The 22,137-nt window shown below is 40.2% G+C and overlaps 1 long non-coding RNA gene across 1 annotated transcript; it reads left to right on the forward strand.

The window, feature by feature from the left end:
• The first annotated feature begins 6,838 nt into the window (after positions 1 to 6,838).
• On the forward strand, positions 6,839 to 17,540 carry LOC146305581 (uncharacterized). The gene is made up of 2 exons (XR_014769155.1): positions 6,839 to 7,239; positions 16,953 to 17,540. It is a non-coding gene; the product is annotated as an uncharacterized LOC146305581 (long non-coding RNA).
• The last annotated feature ends 4,597 nt before the right edge of the window (positions 17,541 to 22,137 follow it).

The following is a 22,137-nucleotide window of genomic DNA, read 5'->3' on the forward strand; positions in this document are numbered from 1 at the left end:
TTGAATTTGTATGCTAATTTGAAGTAATAGCCCCTCTGGTGACAGTGCAAGGGAACAATTCAATCATGCCATCTATGACAGTTGCTTTCCAGCCTTCTCTGTGATATGGGAGTATATGCACGTACCGCCGGGTTAGGCTTGATAAATTGGTTATGTAGGGGAGATGTGGCATGTAGACTGCATGTTTAAAATGGGCTGCCAGTTTGAAATGAATCTACTACTGAAGGCTACCTGTGCAGAAATGTGCAGCCACTACCTGTAGGAAGAGGAGGAGGGGGGGGGGGGCAATATTTGATTTGACCTCATTTATTTCTCCCACAACGCTGCCCGATCAGCGGGAGCCGTCCTGAACTTTCACCCAATTTCACTGCCGCAGCCTTCATGAGATATGTGTGAATGATAGAAATATCCCCCACATAAAATCACACTAACACAATTGTTACATTGTCACACTGAATTATCTCGGGCTGTTGATTTGATTCCGTGAAAAGCTTTCATGTGTCACTGGGCAGAAGAAGAAGAAGAAGAAGCAGCAGATCAGAGGAAGCTACAGGCACAAGTATACGAACAAGCTGAGCTGTGCCATGTATTCAGAAAGAAGGCGGCAACACAATCCGTGATTTCGCTCGGCTCGTGCCTTGGCACTCCCCTGCACTGTGCAAATGTATGGCACTCCATAATCTTTAAATTAATCTACAGCACAGGACAGATTATGGTTGATGGTGACAGATAAGGCTAAAGAACAAACCGCTCTTCATTTTGCTTGCATCATTCTTTTTCTTTACCTCCAGATCAGGACCTGCTTCATTTCAAGGAACTGAGTTTGGTTTGTCAAATTTCTTCCCCCCCAATAATGCGTTTCCATTAAAATACACAGCACACATCTTGTATTTTGCTCGGCAGAAAAATTAGATGTGTGTTTGAAGTAATTAAAATACAACTTTGTTTGCCTTTTTCAAATGAATGCAGGATGTTCACTGAATGAGTGTCTGTTTGTGAGTCGTAAGAAATATTTGCTAAACTTTTAGAAGGAGTAGATGTTTGGAACTGATGACCTGAGTAATATGTTGCATTCCTGCAGCCTGCCTGAGCTTCCTGGAGTCAGGGGAGGAGGCAGCAGGGGGAAGCAACTCGCTTCAACCATAGATCACATATTAAATAGGATTTTAACCAATTTAATGTACAATCTGTGGCTCCAACTCACTATTTGGGCTGCAGTACTCATTTTTGGACGTTACTCCTTTAAAGTGTGGAAAAAACAATTAGTCCAATCACAGTGTTTGACTAAATCTAAGTGAATCATGATTATCATGATACCAGGATTTTGTATTTTATTTTGAAACATATGATGAGCAATTATTTGAATTTGTACAAGATACTTATTGATGTATTTGGGCCCATCCTTGGCAGCACAATAATCCCCCAGTCCTGCAACTGTCATGGAAAGCCTTGCAAAATTCCTTATTTTATTGCTATTTGAAGCCATTTTTATGTATTTTTATTTCAAAATTTGCAGAATTGACACAGCTAACAAGCCTCGTGAGAATTAATTAGATGAAATATACAGGCTGTGTTATGTCCAATCACGACGTGGGAACATTCACTGTCATTTCCTGCCTTCTATACCCTCACTACTGCAGTGATTCCTTGACAATTTCTGCAGGAAAAAGAAAATGCACAGCGCTGTGCCAATTGACCACACTTCAAACGGGTGCAGATCATGCGTGGCAAACGCATCTGATCAAACAAGAAGGCCAGCAAAGCAAACTGACGAACAAAAGGCCCCGTCTAACTGCACGGGTCTCGCGTCACAATAAGTACCGTGCTAAAAGACAGCTCTCCAAATGAGCTCTGCTAGCCGCCCTCAGCGTACAGTTTGCAGTGAATTGAAAGATGTTCTGTGCTCAGCATGGCTGCACGTGGATAACACATTCTGTAGTACAATATTGTACTGGTATTGTTCTGAAGAAGGAAGGTTTTTTACAGTGCTTTGCAATTATTCTAATGGTTGACATACTCTACTGAAACTTCTGTTTTTTTTGTCTGAAGCTGCATGAATGTAATTTAACTTTAATCAGGCAGGCTTTTCATTATAATCCATCATAATGGGCTTGATTAAAACTCGCACCTCATTGTCTAATAAAACAATTCAAATGCAATCAAACGTTCCATTCAAGGCAAAATTTAAAAGGCAAAAGTGGATGTAGAAATGTTGCAAAAAAAATTATATTTACAGCATATTTTTCCTCCCTCGTACTCTCTCTTGTATTGATTTTAATATTTACATGATGCTATAAGCCTCTAATCTATTTCATAAATGAGCCCCATTATTACAAATGAAGTGTCGATAAAGTCATGCTTTAGTAAGTATATATACAGGGACACTTCGTGCCCCTCATTGCACACAGTCAGTGCTGTAATAGCATTACAGTCAGACAAGAGAAATCTTGTATCAACCTCAACAGTATAAATCTGGTGAACTAATAAATGTTGAGGTGTTTAGTATGAAGCTTTTTGCCACTAAATCATTTGAATTAGCTTTGCATTAAACATATTGGTAACATTTTATCTGAAGCAGTCTGTAATTACACTGTCATAACCATATCATAACAACTGGAATCTTTATGAATGTTTAACTTAAACTTAACATCATTCAAGCCAATCATTTCTTTGTTATGACAACTTGACATTATCAAACTCAAAGGAACTGTTTGCTTGGTGTTTCAACACGACATTATACTGTCATATGTGGTTGATTTTAACACTCTGTGTCAAGCATGTCATGAAGATTTTCCTTAACTTCAGGTAAAGTGGTACATTTTGGACTAGTTTAATACACAGGTAATGGCATCATTAATAATTTTCAAGGCTTTAAGTGAAGTGCCCTGAGTCAGCCAGGAGCCAGGAGCCAAACCCAACAAGAAAACCACCTCAGTACTGTATTACCTATCGTCAAACTAGACACTGTTGTCCTTGAAGGCTGTGTTTGGTCCCAGTCTGGCTGGGATCTCTAGTTTGATAGTTTTTTAGGTCACCTGACTGGAGCTGCAACAATTAATCAATTAGTTGTCAACAATTAAATTAATCGTCAACTATTTTTAGTTTGAGTTATTTGTTAATATTCTGATTCCAGTTTCTTATATGTGAATATTTTCTGGTTTCTTTACTCCTCTATGACAGTAAGCTGATTATCTTTGGGTTGTGGACAAAAAAAAGTTGTTTGAGGATGCAATCTTGGGATCGGGAAACACTGATAGATATTTCTCACCATTTTTTGACATTTCATAGACCAAAATATCATAATTTAATCAAGAAAATAATGAACAAATTAATCAGCAATGAAAATAATCATTAGTTGCAGCCATACACTTGACCCAGATTTGTATCTCTGAAGATGGCTCTTATTTCACCCTGAGAATTCAAACTTATTTTCCTCTTTTTCCCAACAATGAGAATTATCCCGCCCCAGCATGATTCTGTTTCATCTTCTGTTCTGCCATTACTGCAAGTCAAAAGCAGAAAACTCTCCAAAAAACAACTTGTAGAGGACTTAATGAGATGTTTTAAATCACGAAAAGAGGCCAATGTGGAAGCACTTTCAAGTATTTCAGACTGATGACGAATGGACGTAAACATGTAGCACAGAGCAACCGCTTCACCCGTTTCTTCAACCCAGTGAAAACTTCCTCCAGATCGGACACCTCTGTCCTTTTGTTGTATTTTAGCTAGAAGGTGGTTAATGCTACTGTTAGCTGCTGCTGTTTTACCTTGAAATATGGCCCCATGTCCCTCCAGATTTTCCTCCAGATCCATTGTCTTTTCAGTTGCTGACCAGTCAAGAGTTAGTGAAATATTCATTTGTCAGACTTTGTATAACTTATGACGACCTGGAACTCCACAGTAAAACATTATCCTTCTGAAAACAGCATTTGAGCTTCTAACCATGAGCGTGACATCAGACTCTGACCATGTCAAAATGCATGATGTGACTGAACTTTGCATTTTACAGGTTAGCAGTCACCCGCCACTAATTTGTTTGCTTGCTGTGCTTTGTATAGTTCTTTTTCAGTGGCACCTGAATTGGGGATAACCTGATGTAAATTAGCCTTGGGCTGTATGCATCTCTGGTGTAATGGGCTGTGCTATGTTTTGTGCTGGTAAATAATGTAGGTAAGTAAAGTGAGAAGAGAATGAGATACAAATTATTATTATAGTGGCTTTCAGAATGTGATAGGAGGTTTTAGTATACTAAATTGTAGGTCTAACATTTTAATTTCAGTTTGAGTATGTCATCTTCCTCCACATATGTGCCATCTGCTTTCTGCTGCTCACTGAGAATGCAGCCCACCAGCTAGACTTTAACCTTCCCAGGTTCCTCCACATTGGCCCGTGCCCATCCTTCATCCAGGACATGGTCAAACCACACACCCCAGCTCTTCCACTTCACTCTGCCACTGCCAATTAGCTTGCCGCTCCCTCGGTACAAGGGACACCCAGGTACTGCTCGACAAAACCAGTGTTTGCTGTTTGCCTGGCTCCACAGTGGTGGAATGAGCTCCCCGTGGACAACAGGACAGAAACTCAGCACATCTGCAGACTGTTCAGACTGCAGCACGAACCATAAAAACACAGGTTTCCACAGGTTCTTAAAAAGTCCTACACGGAAATGTAACCGCTTTTTATGCAGATGTCCTTAGAGTCCTTAGAGTGTGCTATACTGACCAAGAAAAACTGCTCATGGAGTCATGCCAGCACTGCCTACATGTACCAGGATGCATTGCACGCATGCTTTTTGATGCCCACACCTATGTTGCCATGTAGCACCACCCTAGGCTACAGCTGTGACTAAAACATGCATTCACTGATCCTAAAAAGTCTTTAACTTGTTGAAACCTGCAGAAACCCTGAAAAAAAAACACTCATTCTCTATTTGTTACCATTTAAAATGTAACACTTGAAGCAGTTTGACATATTTGATGAATTTTATGTTCTTCATCCACATGGTTAAATGCATTTATTGTAAGTCGCTTTGGATAAAAGTGTCAGCTAAATAAATGTAATCTAATCTAGTCTCGATTAAATGCCCTGTACACTCACACAGGTGTTCTCACTTCTGTCTGATTAGACCTCTGATCAGGTTGGAGCTATGCGGGGAATTGCATGATGTCACCTGTCTCTTTGTATTAACAGTATGACTGATAAAGGTGCTGCCCTGCAGTAACAGGTGCATCAAAACTAGCAAGAGAGTGAGGAAGATGTCAATCAAAAACTGTGTACCTGCCCACACAGTCCTGATTACATCTGTGCCTTTGACGCCACAACAGGTTTGATTGAAGGTGTATTTATTGTCAGGAAAATCAAGAGATAATTCACTGCACTATTTTGTTTTTCATGTCTTTTTTTTTGTTTTGGGAAGTCATGCCAAATTAAAAGGCTGAAGTCCAAGTAAAATTCATGAGTCATTGGTGTTACTGTCAAAGAAAATTTGAAGCCTTTCTTATTTTGTAAAGTCAAGTTTAAAGTAATTACACTTATTTGAACCAAAGTCACTCAAGCCCAGATGCCCTTAAGTGCCCTAAAAATTCCTGCAATGAAACAAAAGTGCTACACGCGCTGGAGAAGTTAGCCTTCAGAGCTTTCTTAGAGAAATCAATTCTAGCATGTGATAAACAGTCTTTTTCAACCCAGACCATGAACTTTTCCAAAACAAAACTAAGTAATTGTGTTGCCTGCACCTAACCAGACTGCAACGGATAACTGAAAATAATATACCCAACAATAATTTAAAAAGGAAAATAAGTTAATAAAGTTAAAAATAACAAGTCAATGATTATCTTCACATGGGAGTTAAATCATTCTCTCCTAAGTAGAAATACTATGCACAATCCATTAACTCACCCCAACCTGCTCTTTGCATGGTGTTTGTCACTTTTTATACTACGTCACCTGACCACCTGACTTCTTAAAGCCTTTAACCTTTCTGGGCTTTCTGACAGAAAGCTTTCTGGCAGAATGTCCTAAAGGCTAACTTTTCCCATGTTGTTGCTAGAAATCCCACAATGCAACGCAAAATGGTAATGACTTAAAAGTGTCCAAAAGTCTGTGCAGTATTATGAACTATTAAATGAGGCAGGGAATAATGAAAGAGTGAACAAGGGAGCGACTGCAGACTAGTCCAGGACAGTCTTATTTTAAAGGTATAGTTCGGATTATTTGAGCTGTTGTTGTACGGTCAGTATATTAGCTACAGTAGATGACAGTCGGTACGCCCTGGGTACCAGCAAGGAAACTAAGCAATGAACTGCTGTGGACAGAGGCAGCAACCAAATTTATTTTCACCACTTAAAAAAGTCAATATCACTTTGTATTTTGAATATTTTCACAGCTTTTATTTTGGTCAGAGAGCCTTTTCTTACAGGAAACCGCTGTCAGTTCAGCCAAATATCATTCTCCCCAAACCAACCGAACGTAGGTAAAAGGGTGAACATATTCTAAATATAGCATACACTTTACTTTTTAGGTGAACCTTTTTTTATGGGGTTAAAGTTGCTGGCCTGTCCACAGCAGTTCATTGCTTAGCATCCATGCTGTGTGCCAGGTAATGCACTGATTATGGATAAATACCTCATACAGTCCCACTTCCGAACTATCCCTTTAATTGTGGCCATTGAGGCTAATTGCAGCTGCAGCACCAGGTGAATTTAATTAACAAATCAGCTAGTTTATATCTAGACCAGGTGTTGAGAGAGAGATAACAACAGCAGTCATTTTGCAGTGAAATTACTGTCAAAGTATTCTCCATCATGTTGGGGGGCACTCCTGACCCTGCAGCTGACACCCACAGACGGTCCGCGGACCCCACATTGGAAACCAAGCATCCCACTCTTTATTTTTTGGAGGGGGGGAGAGAAGCCGCCCACCACGTGATGTAGGGAAGCAGCAGCCGAGCACACCGCCGCTGCTCGTTTGACAGCCTCCACGGCGCCGGACGGAGAAGCGAGCGGGGCAGAGACGCTCAGCGCGCAGACGGAGAAAGAGACGGAGTCGTCGAGGGAAGACGCGTGAAAAAACAAACAAAAGACTAAAACCTCCGGTTGAAACGTAAGAACTCCGCAGAGTCCTCGAACCGAGACGGCTGGCGCACAAGACAGACACACCATGGACGGTTATGCCCGGACCGAAGACGAGCTGTTCTCTTCCTGCCTCCTGAACCTCACCTGGGAGAATTGCTACGAGCAGGTAGGACACGACTCTACCCAGCTAAAAGAAATGAGCCGAAATGCTGTGTTTCATCACCATGCTGTGGCACAAAATAGTCAAATAAGTTGTTAAGGATAGTCTGAGTGAGTCAGCACATGAGGTGGGTGCAGGTGGCAACTTCTATTCAACTTTAATTGATGAACCACCTCCTCCTCTTTCACCAGTAAACTTCTGCTTCTCGACGTCACAGCTGTAATTAAACAGAAATCCGGGCGTCAAAGTGTCTCCAAACTACTTTTTTTTTTTTTTTTCTGAGGGGTTGCCTTCCCGAACTTCCACATCTCTCTGTAAGGAAGGGGCTCAAACATCCTGCCCTTGAAATCAATAATGAATTAACCAAGTAGACAACATAAATCTTATGGCAGGAATTCTATTAATAAATAAGAGGCGAACACAAACTTAGCATTCCTTTGAAGTAAGTGAGATGCGTCATCTTCAGTGTTATTATGTGGCCTGAGTGATGCTTCTCACAGCTGAGTTCATATCAAACAGGCTCTTTCCTATCAGTGCAAATTCAAAAAAGAGCTTTATTGGCATGTGAAACAAGTTTACACTGCCAGAGCAAGTATGAAAAACGACAACAAACAAAAATGTCTTAAAATAAAATAGAAAAATGTAAATAACAGAGTTTGTATTTGTACCCTGGTGCCAATAAGCACATGGTAGCTGTTTGGCTTTTCACGCTGACCCTTTATTTTTGTTATAAAGAGCAACACATTCAGTGTTGATGAGAAGCTGTGGTGGATGAACAGGTTATGTGTCAGGCTTTACTACGGAGAACGGGATTAAAGTTCTTCACTGGGAGGCTTTGATTATTGTTTTCAGCTTCCAGTCCTAGTTTGGCTAGGTTTAGGCAACAAAACTACTTGAGGTTATGAAACGAAACTACTGTAGGTTATTTGGGAAAAGATCATGGTCTGTCTCTGCCATGCAAGTGTAAATAGCCACATTAGCCATTTAAGCCCTGGGTGCAAATGGCTTTGTTGGCTACAGACACCTGGGTGATTGTTTCTGCCATGCTAGGCTATATACATCTGGGTGCAAATAGCCACATTAGCTACTCCACCACGGGTGCAAATGGCCACATTGATTGTACTACCCTGGGTGCAAATAGCATCTGTCAAAATATGTGAAAACTGGTTCAGAGGACTCACATAGTGATGTACAGACAGCACAAGATCGTGCAAAGATTACTGTGTGGTGCAAAAACATCACAGAATGCAAAGTTTATAGACTGTTGAAAAAAGTTGAGGTGCTGTAAATGTAAACGTTCACTTCTGTGCAAAATTGCGAAGGTAGAACAAGTTGTAAGCTGTAAGTAGGTGTATGTAGAGAGGTCGGCAGAGTTCAAATGGTCAACACAGGAATGCAAAGGTGACATCTCTATGTCCTGAGACCCGTGGGCTGCCAGGTAGGCTGCTAAAATCGGGTAACGGCAACTCTGATTGGGCCAAGTTTGTAGTTGAGAATAGACTTGATGCTGCCGAGCACTTTGATCCTTGAGTGCTGGGCCTGTTCTCACACAGCAGAGCAGCAGTGGTGTCTGTTTGGAGATAATTACCTAATTCCTCCCTCTTCCCTCAAGCTTAATCAGTTCTGCCTTTAAAATACACTTATCGTGCTGTATGAAATCCCTCTTAATTCTCACATTCTAATTTGTGCGAGGAACGTGTGTGAGGCTAAAGTCATCTGCCACAAGAATGCCAATGAAATCATTCTCTATGAATGCTAAGAGGGCTCCCAGCTATTTAGCAATTTATGCTCAATGATTGATGCCAAAATATTTGTACAGTGATTTTTATGGTAATTTACTTGAATGCCACCATGAGAGCTCAGGATATATATACAGGATATTTATTTCTCTGTTATCAGCATCCAGGTTGCAATACAGTGACGGAGGACATTTAAACAATAAATCTCCCGTGGTTTAGTGGGCTACCATTTTGAATTACAAGTAATCACAAATTAAAGAGGATTAGGCTCTTAAAGCCCGAGCTCGCGATTGGCTGTGCTAAGAGTCATATTGTAACAGTTATTTAGGCATGGGAAACAAAAGCCACCCCAAACATGATTCAGGATTGCAAAGTCATTGTGAATGGCAGTTTAAATGTGCAACAATTAAGCCTCAGCAGCTTCTGCTGTAAAATGGATTTTTGGCACATCAGTTTGGAGCTGCACATTTACAAATTTAAGACACTTAAATCCACAATGAAGAATTGACTAAGCAGAGTAGATTTTAGTTAGATACACGCACATCTCTGCTGTTCGGCTTGAACACAGGGGGTATAAAAATAAAGGTTCAAACCTTTACTTCATGATTCTTAAATATGTGAAAAGGTGCCTTAATTCGATTGAAAACATGGCAGCATTTTCTACATTTCGTCCAATGATTTTACAGCTGGGGTACAGGTTTTTTGCATCATTGGATTCCATAAGAAACGACCATCATGTAAAACTCTGAGTACTGCTGTTCAACTAGTGAGTTGTTGAAGCTCTGTTTTAATGTATGATCTATGACTGAAGTGAGTTATTTCCTCCTGCCCTCTCCGTCCCACACTCTAAACTCAGGCAGGTTGTTTCCTTAATCTGTAATGATATATCATGGGTATTTTAGGATTTTGTACAGTAAATATGTTACATATTCTCCCTTAAATTCAGTTGCAACCATGACAGCATTTTATACATTTAATGATTCAGTTATTTTGATCATTTCATCTTCATCAAGCTGTAGGATAATGTCATCTAGACGTCTGCTGTTCTCCTCTTAGCTCTGTTTTTTAGACTTTAGAAAATCTGGCCTGTGACAGGAGAGTTTGGCCAATCACAGCAGGTCTGTAAGATGGTTGATTGTTGAGTCTCATGCCCAGAATGTGAGTATTTGACAACCTGAGAATGAGACTCCATAAACTCCCTAGAATCAATAGTGCACCTTTAAATGAAGAGTTCACCCCCAAATCAAAAATGCATATTTCTCCTCTTTTCTTTAGTGCTATTTATCCATCTTTACTTTTTTGTGTGAGCTGCAGAGTTATCAGACCAGTGATGTCTGTCTTCTCTCCAGTATATGCGGACTAAATGGCACTTGGCTTGTGGTGGGGGGAAAAAGTCATTCTGGTAGATTGTAAAGTGGTTCCCATCAATTCTACTGCAGAAAGAAAGTAGTTCCTTCATGAAACCGTGTGGATTATCTTGAGTAACTGGGTCATGATTTTTGGAAAGAGACACTGGTTTTGAATTTTTCGAATGTTTTGTTTTGATGCTTTGAGTCGTGCAAGTTCCATTTAAAAGGCAGACATCTCTTTTGATAGGAAAAAAAAGTCTAGATGGAGAAATAGCACTACAGGCCAGGATAAAAATATGTATTTTTTGATTTTAGGTTGACATGTCCCTTAAGTCAGTTATCAAGCAACGATACCAAACAATGACTGGTATTGGTTGGAAAAAAAAGCAGTTTGAACTCAATTAAACTTTTTTTGTCAGGAAGGCAGTCCAGACTTCAAAAATATGTGGTCAGTCATTTAAAACGACATGTTCCAACCACTACAGGCCTCCTTCAGGGCTTTGAAGCCATTATTTTTTGTATTTTCTCAACTGCCTTACTGAATGTCCTGTTCTGACACTTTGTTCATCTATAGTTGAATATACCGAGCAACCAGTCATCTCTCTTTAGTAAACTTTGCTGTCACTGCACTTGTAAACAACTATGCATATTCTTGTCAAAAAGTGCAAAAACGTGTTGTTGTCGTTGTTCTTGTTTGTTTTTTTTTTTTGTTTTTTTTGCTTTTATCAGTTATATATCATTGTAAATGCCAGGATATCGATAGCAAACTTTTTTGGCTCAATAAAGTGTCCTGAGAACAGCAAAAATGATAAAACAACAAGGTACAACATGAGGGCAGGGTCATTAAGTGATGGTTGAGAGGGATTATTTTGTATGCTGCTTAGTTTGCCTTTAAACATTTCTGCCATTACACTGAAGCTAGTATTTTTTCCAAAATAATGCAACTTTTTAGAAATAAAAATAAATTTGGGAAGCATGACTTCTGACAAACTCTGACCATATTTCACACTGACTAAATGATTAATCGGTTAATAGAACACATAATTGGTGAATAAAGCGATTAAGAACATGATTGTTCGTTGCAGGTGGCCGTACATTTCTGTCGTACACATAATTAAAACCAAAATTGCTGTCTCCCCAAAAAGCCTGCGTGTTTGGTACAGTCCGCACTCTTCCCCTTAAAAATCCTTCGTGGTTTAAAAAAAAAGAAAAAAAGAAAAGTGAAAGCAGGTCATCTGCTCGACCAGCGTGTTGTTAGCCATGCACATATCCTCCCTCGCCCTCCCCAAGTCCTACGGCGGGTGGGTAAATAAATAAATAAGGAAGTAAAGGGAAATGTTGACACAGCCTGTCCTTGTGGCCAGATTATCCACTCATGCTTGAGCGCTGGGTAAAGGCCCTGCATTATTCAGCCTAAGACACAGAGATGGGGGGGAAAAACTGTGGAAAAGCTGGGTCTTGCCGCAGGAGTGCGTGTGTGTGTGTGTGTATGTTTGTGTGTTTTGGGGTTGGCGCATCCACTTTTTGAAAGAGCAGACATGGGGATAGCTGAAATGCACGGGGTGGGGAAGACGACGTCTGTGCTTAATTATCAAATGAACTCATTGCCTCCCACTTCACTCCATCCCTCTTTTCTTTTTTTCCCCACTCTCTGCATCGCTCACACGCTCCCCTCTCGTCAGGCTTCTTGAGGGCTGCTGTCCATGGTGCTGAAAGTTTCATCACACATTTTGTGCATGTCTTTTTAGAAATTCCAGGCTCCAATCCCTGCCCGGCCCTCGCTGCTCTTCAAAAGCAATGTATTCAGTTTGTCTCGACAAAAAGCGTGCCAGCACTTGGCAGTCCGGCTCAAAAAAAAAAAAAAAAAAAAAAAAGGGTGAAGCCCTATCATTCAAGACGTTTGGAAAAAGCTGCAGGTAACACAGCGTGCACTCACAAGCAGTAAGGACTAATGCATTTTTTTTTATGTGTCTGCTTCTGCCTACAGCATGTTTCATCACAGCAAGGCTCAAGTTACGTTACCGCTCACTCAGTGGCTTGGTTAAATGAAAGCTCTTTTGTGTGCGCTCTTATGTACAGTATTTGATCCGTGCGAGTCACTTCTTTTTCTGTGTAATGAGTCAGGAGCCTGAATGGTTTTAGTGGAAGCACACTTTACAGCGAGGAAGGGATGAAACATTTAAATATTATAGTTTTTTTTGGGAGTGTGTGACTTCTCTTCAGAGTCCAGATTCAGCAGAGAGGTAGAATCTGTTGTTAGTTTTTAGTTCTGTATGATGGATTTCATATTTTTTAGAGGAGAGTAAAAAAGTTTTAGTTGAATTGCAAAAGTAGTCATTGGAAGTTTTGTCCTTTCAATCATCTCCATCCCGATTTAAATTAAAATTAAGAAAATTATATTCATAAATAATTGCGGCATTTTTTTCAAGCCAAAACAGCAGTTTTTGTCAATATCGTTAAGAAGCTGAAAATCCTGCCGTTTGGACTGTTGGTCAGACAAAACAAGACATTTGAAGGAAACTGTTTAGCAGTTGTCACTGTTTTCTGATGTCCTAGACACCAGATGATTGACCAACTGTTCAAAAAAAAAAAAAAAGTTGCATAATTGAGAAAACAATCATTAATTGAAACTTGGCTCTCAGACACCACTGCAGTGACTCTGGGTGAAGGCGGCAACAGACTGTTGTTTTTGTAATCAATTAATGTTCCTTATTAATCACTGGTCTATAACATGACAGCAAACTGTGAGAAATGCTCAGCAAAATTTCACAGAGACCGCTGTCTTGTAATTGTTTTTTTTTTTTTGTCCAACCAACAGACAAACGCAGACTCTTCATATACTAATCACAGATGATAAAGAAAAGCAACAAATCCTTAAATTTTATAAAATAAAAGAAGCTGGAACCAGAAACTGTTTCATATTTTTTCTTGAAAAGTGATAAATCAGTCAATCAATAGTTGGCAATTATTTATCTTTCCATTAATCAGCTAATTTTTGCACTTTTACTGATATTCTGAGTTGGAAGCATGTGAGGGATCGTGATTTTTTTTTTTTTTGCCCTTGTCATGATGCTTCTGGTGTTTCAAGATGTGTTTGACATAATTCGGTCTACTATTCATTCTTGTAATACTATAAGTAATTAGTGAGTCTTTTGTATAGTTGACCAAACTAACGTGTGACAGTCATGACAACCTTCATAGCAGAATTGAATCATCCCACAGGTGTTATGAAGTGGCATTTTATCAGTGTCATGTCTGATACTATCCTGACTATCAGCAACATATGATATAATCCCCAGCTGTGTGTTCTAGTACCCATACTACCATACTACTTCTGTTGTGGCACGTCCAAATAAGATTTATTATAAATAGTATGTCAAATGCAGTATGCAAAAAGTAGCAGGATGTCACATTTTGCATTCTGCAAGCCAGCATGCTTTTGTGGCTACTCTGACCCACAATCCCCTGTGACGGGTGTGTGAGCAAGAGGGTCAAAGTTCAAGGCACAGTGTTAGGAGGAAGTAGTACGTCCCAATTGTATGTGTGCTGTATGCAACCGTACACACTTTGTAAGAGCAGCTGCAGTTTGTACTAAAAGTAAAAATAAACAGTGCGATTTGTCTTTCCTGTATTTAGGTTTCAGTATCAGCCTGCTATGTAGTTACAGTCATGCACAGGCTGCGTACATCATCCATGACTGCCAGTAGTTATGAGCTAAACTAACAGCAAGATGGTAAGCAGGTAAAAATAAGGAGACTGAAAATAAATACCTCAAAAACACTGCAAGAGTGGCATCACATGGAAACCTATTACGAGGAGACATGTAGATCAGGAGGAGAATATTTCAGGCAGCTGTGTTAAAAATGAAGTGCACAAGAGTGAATCAAGCACAACTGATATAGTGGCTAGTTAAGAAGCGTCTGCGAAGTGTCCACAGCACCTGCTACCACTGAACGCCACAAAGCAGTAAGGTGGCGCTTTAAAGAGCTCAGTATTTTCTGAGGTGGCGCCGGATATAAAAAGTTGTGATTGACTGTGGGTTGAGTTATGCCATGATTTTTAGACTGATGGTTTTCTCCAAAAGGTGAGCTGCTCATTCAATGCAGGAAACTCAAATTACTTTTTCCATGTCCCAGAAACTCACTTACTGTTTGTCATGGCTTCAGTCCGTGATCTTCTCTGTGTACCTAAAACCGCTCCCACCTCTCACAACTACCCCCAAAGGACTATATCTAATTTCCATGTTGGCACATCTCTTTGTTTTCAATCAACAAGTGTGTGCCTGCTGAACACCTTGCTTTTGATAGCAGCCCGCAGGAGCAGGGCCTGTCGGCGCTTTAATGAGAAGCGTGTTGTTCCCCTGCAACATATTGCCAAGATATGGATGGGTAATTATCTAATCAAGACTTTGTGAAAGTGGCGCCACTTATTCACTGCTGACCTGCTAACCGTCTGCCAGTGAGTTTTTGCTGCATGATGTTTACATAGTCTAAAGTCAACATATAGCTGCATTTTGGCTCTTGTTAAAGTGTTAGTGCTCTTGGTGCTTTAGTTCTCAAATGCAGTGTTTTAATGGGTTACTGTCGTATGTGTCACACAGAGACGATGGGCCGTTACATAAATACAAAATGTCTTGCATCACCTCCAAACTGTTTCAGTTATTTTATATAATATTTGTGCCAATAAACAGCCCTGACTTTTGAAAATTGTATTTAGTGTCGCACGATGGTGGAAACCCTTGACACATTAAAGAATGTGTAGCTGTAGACAGTCACACACTTCTGCATCAGACTTGTGACTTTATTGTATGTAATTGAAAACGTGATGTGACGTTTTACTTTTCACCTGCAGATAAAAATATGAAATGCAATATTACAAGATGCGCCACTTGTGTCAAGTAACTGAGAACCTTAGAAACAACAGACCCTGAAAGTTCCAACCCCAGTTTCACAAAAGTTGGGACATTGTGTTAAAAAAATAAATGTAATATTTAATTGAATACAGTGCAAAGAAAATATATTTAATGACTGATATTTTGTAAATACACTCATTCTGTATTTGATTCCAGCAACTCTCTTGCAAATTACCTATACGTTTTGTAAATATTGTAATTTTATTGATATCCATTTTGGTAAAATTATGACAAAGTATAGGCATTGAATTAGAGAGAATAGAGAGGAAGGACAACAGGTTTTTTTCAGCCAATCATGACTTTGACATGATTTTAAATAATTCAAACAACAGCATCATACCAACATATATACCAACATGCCAGTGCCCGAGTGTGATGCTGTCTTTGGTTGTCGCTCTCCTTGGTCATTTTTAAAGATTTAACGGCGCAGTAGGAGCACAAAGGAGAGGAGATGGGCAGGGTGTCTCGGCCGAGACTAAAGCAGGGTTGTCACAATACTGGCTTTTCAAACTTTGATACAATACTAGTATAAAAGAATGATAACTGATACTGCTTTTGATACCGCTGCAAAAAGAAAAAGGTCCTAGTAGGCGCCCAAATGAGAATAATTTCCTGCTTTTGTTTTAAAATAGCAATCTGCACACAGTGCTGAACACTTCTTGGTTCTGTTGCAGTACAAATTTCAGGCAGAACAGTAAAGACTAAACTGATGAACTTAATGTCCTATTTGTTTTTATATATGTAATACTTTATTATCTTATATGCTTTTCATGTTTTGTCATGTAAATGAGCCCTTGTATATCTTGTTTTTTGTAGCTTGGATACTGTCAGTACTATCAAATGTTAGTATTGTTCTAAATATGTATTGAAAAAGTATTGATATTTTTAACAGCCTTACACTAAAGCAGGGTTGTTGATCACATCATAAATATAAATGCATGTTCTCAGATAATACTTTATTTCAATTCCAGTGGGGGATGTGAACCACCAGAGGGAGCAACAAGCTTTGATTTCCCGTTGAATTATAAAATTAGTCATGTCATTAGTTAAATCTAATATTTTCAGCAGGAGAGGCCTTTTTACCGCACTACCACAGAGGAATACACACTGTACATTAGTTTAGAGAGAGAGAGAATATAAATAGTGTTGGTGTACTTTGATGGAATATCTTTCAGTTTAATTTCCAGTCTTTGTCATGTCCCTGTGAGGTGCTTGTTTCACAGATAAATTAACGTAATCACAATATTAGTTTCCAGAGATATTAATCTTGTTTTCTAGCCTTCTCGCAGAGGGAGCGCCGGCACTACCAGACTACATTCTTTGATTATGTGTGGGAAAAATGTCTTCCTCACATTGACAATCTGTTGATACCTTGCAAAATCTGAGATGAAAGGAAATGCAGCTTAGACTGTGAAAAATCCTTGCCTTCTCACCGGGAGGTAAAAGTACTCTCACAAACATTGAATTGTACATCTGAAGTGTTATCAATTCCACCTGAAACGGAGGGCCCCGGTGGCAGAGCTGAACCCCTGTGCTTTTGATCGTGCCAGCAGTGCCTGTAAACAAGTATTTTCCCATCTTCCTCTCTGTCTGTCTCTCCGTTTCTCTCTCCTCCCTTCTCTCTCTCTGTCTCTTCCTCCCCCACCAAGGTGTCTAGAGGGGGAGGTTCCTTTGATTATCTCCGCTGTGGATTAATTGCTTTTCTTAACCTCTGCACAGACGTGCTCCTACACCGCCCCGGAGCCCGCCGCACGCGCCCAGATGGACCCCTGCCAGGAGAAAAACAAACCACACCATGCTTCTATCTCCCCACCTTCTCTCAATTACTGACCTTCATCCTTTCATTTCGCCTTGGATGTTATCATCGGCATTATCAGTGTATTTACTTTGTTTGTTTAGCTAGTTACTTGGCGCACTGCAGCATTCTTGGCTGTATTTTTAAGGCAGACTGAGCATGTGTGAGGGGTGTATTAATTTCTGGGAAGACTTACAGCAGAGGATGAGATGAGTGTGTGTCGTCAGGTGAATGTATTGTGCGAGTGGGTCACCAAGCGAGGCAGAGGAGGGCAGTTTTTATGCAGGAATATTACGCTGTCTTTTTCGGAACCATCCTTATTCCATGATTAAGGAGATTTTGGCCTTGAGTTGTGCTGGCCAAGCAATTTCAGTAATTTTTTTTTTTCCAACACTGAGCGCTCTTTTCCATCTCACTTTGCCTTTGAGACATGCATGTGTATCACGTCTCCGAAAAGGTCCCAGCCCCTGCCTCCGAACACTGTCATAAAGCAATGGATTGCCTCCTTCAGACCTTGGCCTTCTTTTTTTTTTTTTTTTTTTTTTTTTTTCTTCAGAACACCCCGAAAGCACATCCAGGGACCATCTCAATGATTTATGCGCTAAATCACACATGCAGACCATCTACAGCAGTGGTTCTCAAATAGGGGTCTGGGACACTCTGCCAGGGGATCTGTGAAAAGTTTTCAGATTGATTCATTTAAAGGTAGAATCGGTAGGATTTGTCCGAGCTGTTCGTAAATGCACCAGAAAGATGCCAGGACATCATGTAGCAGTGTTTTGGGTTGGCTTAGTATTCCAAGCACAGCAAAATAAGGAAATACAGGCAGAGGGCAGAGCTTCTGCAGATACAGACACCACCACACACTTCCAGTCGGTTATAAAAATAATGATAATGAAGCAAACTTTCATAAACATAGGTGAGTGATCAGCAGACTGAGTGACGGAGCAGCTCAAAGTGGAGCAGAAACTTAAACTTGGTAGTAAGCTGTCAGTCTGGCAGCAAATGTACAGTGCAGGTCTGTCAGTTAAGAAACACTGCAGCTTCTCAACACCAAGAAAAGTCTGATGGTCTTGACCGTGCGATCGTATCCCTGTCAGAAATGTTGTAATCCAGCCTTGAAGAGCAGCATCATGTTTTTGGAGATGTGGTAAAATAAATCCATGATGATAAACCCAACACTGAATGTCTTCTGTAGTTATTTATCCATTTTTCCGTGATGAAAACGGTTGTTGTCAGCATGTTGTTAGCCACCCTCCGGCAATCCCAAGATGCCCTGGGTTGAATCTGTCAACCAATCGGAGGCTGTATTCCTGATGTGTGTGTGTATATGTGTGTGTGTGTGTGTGTGTGTGTGTGTGTGTGACATGAGATTGACCTTTTGAAAATAAAATTTGCAGCGAAGACTGTAATAAGCTCAACCCTGCAGTAGGCATCACACGACTGTGGTACTGTGGTTATCATCACAGCCCTACTTTTAGCAATTGTTACTTACTGACAACTAGTTCAACTAGTTCTAGTTCTTTCCTTCAATTTTATAGGCAATTTTACTTTTTTTTATTGTATATTATTTACAATAATCAATCATTATATTATGTATGCACTAAGAATGAAACACAAATACACTCTCTTAACGTACATGTATGTATGTTATTGGTATTTTGTTTAGACATGGTGCAAATATTGGGGTGTTTTTTTACATAACTAAAGGTGTAAAAAAAAGACCTACATGAGGGGGTCCCTAATATATTTTTCATCTTGTAAGGGGCCCTTGGCTGATTTTTAAAAAGCAAACAAACAAACAAACTAGAACCTCTGACCTGAAGTACCTTCACAGTTAGGACAGAACTGTGCTAAAATGTTCTCAGAGGAGTTTGATTACCACAGGAGTGAAGCAAAAGTTTTAATCGTTTATTTTTTTTTTTCCCCCTGTTGCTGGTGCTGACTGAGAGTTCAACATTTAGACATGAAGAAGTTTGTTTCTTAGCCTAGAGTTGTTGGCAGAAAAGTGTTTGGAATATAACCTTTCTAGTCTCTGGCGGGAGCTTCATAATCCATAACTCAGACTTTTATGGTCTTGGTCTCCCTCCAGTTGATTTTTTTTTTTTTTATCTCAATAAGTAAATCCAGACAAACTTCACTTATAACTTCAGTTTTGCATGACTGTTTATGACATTACTGTAAGTGGCTTTAGGGATAATTTTTTTTGAGAGTGTAGCCTAATTGGTTCAGGTGTTTTGATACAGAGAGCACTGTGGGGCTCCAGTCTAACGGAGATGAGACAGCCCACACATACACACGCGGATACACAAATGCAAAATCTGCATGTGAGACATGAACAGACGCATAATGTGCACACTGACTCACTCATTCACTCACTAACAGGCCAGACTCCCTGGACTGTACGGTACAGTGTGGTGTTGCTGATTTTCCCCATCAGCAGAAAGCAGGGATGAGCTGAGCTAATTGAGCTGGGAGGCCCGGCGGGGGAACAGGGCCCCTTCACGCACCAGCTCGTCACTTCCTTTCTTTATCCATCCACCACTGTGTCTTTAGTCCCACATCTCCAAACCACTCTGTGCTGCACAAAAGAAAAAGTATTTTCAATGCACGATCCAACGTTTCAATAATGCCAGACGCATAATGATGTGATCTGAAATAGGATTTAAATGCATTGCAAACTCCACGCTTTATGGTAAACGATCGCAGTGTTCTGTGTTGCTTTTTGAAGCTTTGAGTAATTTTGAAATGACCTAGACACATTGCTCATGTGGCGACATTAAACCAGCACAAACAACATAAACCGCCATGTTCTGAGTAAACACATAACAAAAGCATGACAGTCACATTACAAATGTGCCTACAAACAGTAACAGTTGTAGTCTGGAACATAAAATAGTGAACTTAAACTCTCAGCAATGCATAATGGGGGAAATTATGCAAATGAGGGCTATGCCAGCCCATCAACTGCTCATGTGAATGTCATGAGCCAGGATCTTACAGTGCCCCACAATGGTGGAAGAACACCAATGCACTAATTACATTACACAAACTACACAGGCTTTTCAGGTGGGCTGAATGTGCATGTGTGCTACTACTCCTACTACTACTACTACTACTGATAATTATAATAGTAATATTGATAATGATGATAATCAAGGAAAAAGAGCACTGGTATCAGTCACTTATCCAACTTCAGGTACCAGAATCAGATCTGAGGTGAAAAAAGTGTGTCTGTGCTTTCTTCATAGCCACCAAAACTCCTTTGAAAGAACAGTGATTTTACCTTTGCACAAATAAACTGACAAATCGAGGCAGTGGTAGTCCAGCAGCCCCTGTGTTCTGCCAGGGAAGATGACTGCAGCTTTGAAGACGGCATAGATGGTGGCTTCAGCTCCCCGTCGGAAAAGGCTGCCTGATGGCAAAGTAAAGCAGTGAAAATCTTCTAAATATAGTGTACACTTGAACTGATATTCTTTTTTTTCTCAAATAGATTTTGCTGATGCTAAAAACTTTGATATCATATGTGCAAAATTTTACTTTTTTAAAGCCACATCTCCAGAGGCTTTAAATAACCCTCAACACAATAAGAAAACCAGAAGTGTTCACAAACATGCCCAAGCTGAATGGCAATTGTTTTTGAGTTCTTTGCTACACCCAAACAGAATTACAAGCCCAAATGGACAAAACTGCATTGTCTGTATCACAGCAGACGAGCCGACAACAAAAGCAGATTACCTGTGCTATTTGAGGGATATTAAGATGTTACATGCCATTCGATGGGCCCTGGGAGGCCCGTCATAAAAGCCACAGCAAGCTGTTGAGACGGAGACTCAGAGTTGTTTCCATCTTTTAGCTGCACTTGGGGACTGATTATGGTCAAGCAAACGGCCTTTACCTGGAAAGTCACTTTCACTTTCTCGTCCACCATTTGTTAGTATGGCTAATGTCTCATTAAGTCTCTCATAGGGGAAATGATGTGCTCTTTGGGTGAAGGTTAGGCTCTCGGCTTATCATGAGACAAAAGAGAGACTGATTATTGCAGCGCAGGCGTGCCTTAGCCTGTGTCTTTCACAACAAGTCCTATTTGTGTTACTGCTGGAGCTGCTTCATTACCCATAATCTATTAGCCCTCCCTCCACCTCCCCCAAATAAAAGTTAAAACATTTGGGCTAAATGATGAATGCTTGATCACTTTTGCGTGGTGTACGGAAAGGAGTGGACGGAGAGGAGGTGGGGGGTAAATTTTACATTATCAAGGAGATAATTACAAAGCAATCATAAGCTGTTTCCGGTAAAGTGGTAAACAAGCCAAGGGCTTGTGCTCTTTTCCCAAGAATAATTAAAAGTCGCTTTGCATTCTATGCATCAGTGTCCTTTCCTCCACTCAGTGGCCACCTCTTGGCATAATAAAGCTGGCTGTATTTTACCATAGGGGAGGGCTCCTTCACTCCAAAGTGATTTGGCATTTTCTGGACCTTTTTCTCGCTTGTATCTTGTCATGAATCTATAGAAAACCCATAATCTTGAATTTGTAGTTTGCTGTTTTCTCCTTTTCTGTTTTTCTCTCTCATTTTCCCGGTGCCAACTGACAATTCTGAACAGCTGTGAATTGCTGTGTCACAAAGCGGGACAGTTTCCAAATACGGACTACTACTCCTGCATGGCTTTGCCTTTTAATGCCTGAGTAACAAGTTCATTCATTGATTGGTCTAGTCTTGAGAGAATGAAGACTTGCCGGCGGAGGTGTAGGAATATTAGATGAGAGGGCTCTCCATTTGGCTGAATTCTCAACCATAAAAATTCCAATCAACTTTTACTTCAAGTGACAATAAAAGGGGGTATTTATATGCAGCATGCATTTCTTCCAGGACTTGATACTAAAATACGACACAAATGAGCTTGGCAAACAAGATCATTTTTGTGGATTTCGGCTTTGGGTGATGGTTTCCAAATTTTCACGTTCTCTATGGCTTTCTGTAGCTTCAAGTGTTTTTATCAAGCACGTTGTTATGACATCTTGGCACCATCTGTCTGCTAATTCTGTTTTAAAGGGACAATTTGAATTATTTAAAGTGTGGCTTATGAGTTGGTTATCAACAGTGAGAG

Source organism: Lutjanus erythropterus, chromosome 23 (assembly GCF_056507025.1).
Source record: "Lutjanus erythropterus isolate fLutEry1 chromosome 23, fLutEry1.hap2, whole genome shotgun sequence".
In the NCBI taxonomy this organism is placed as follows: domain Eukaryota; kingdom Metazoa; phylum Chordata; class Actinopteri; order Lutjaniformes; family Lutjanidae; genus Lutjanus; species Lutjanus erythropterus.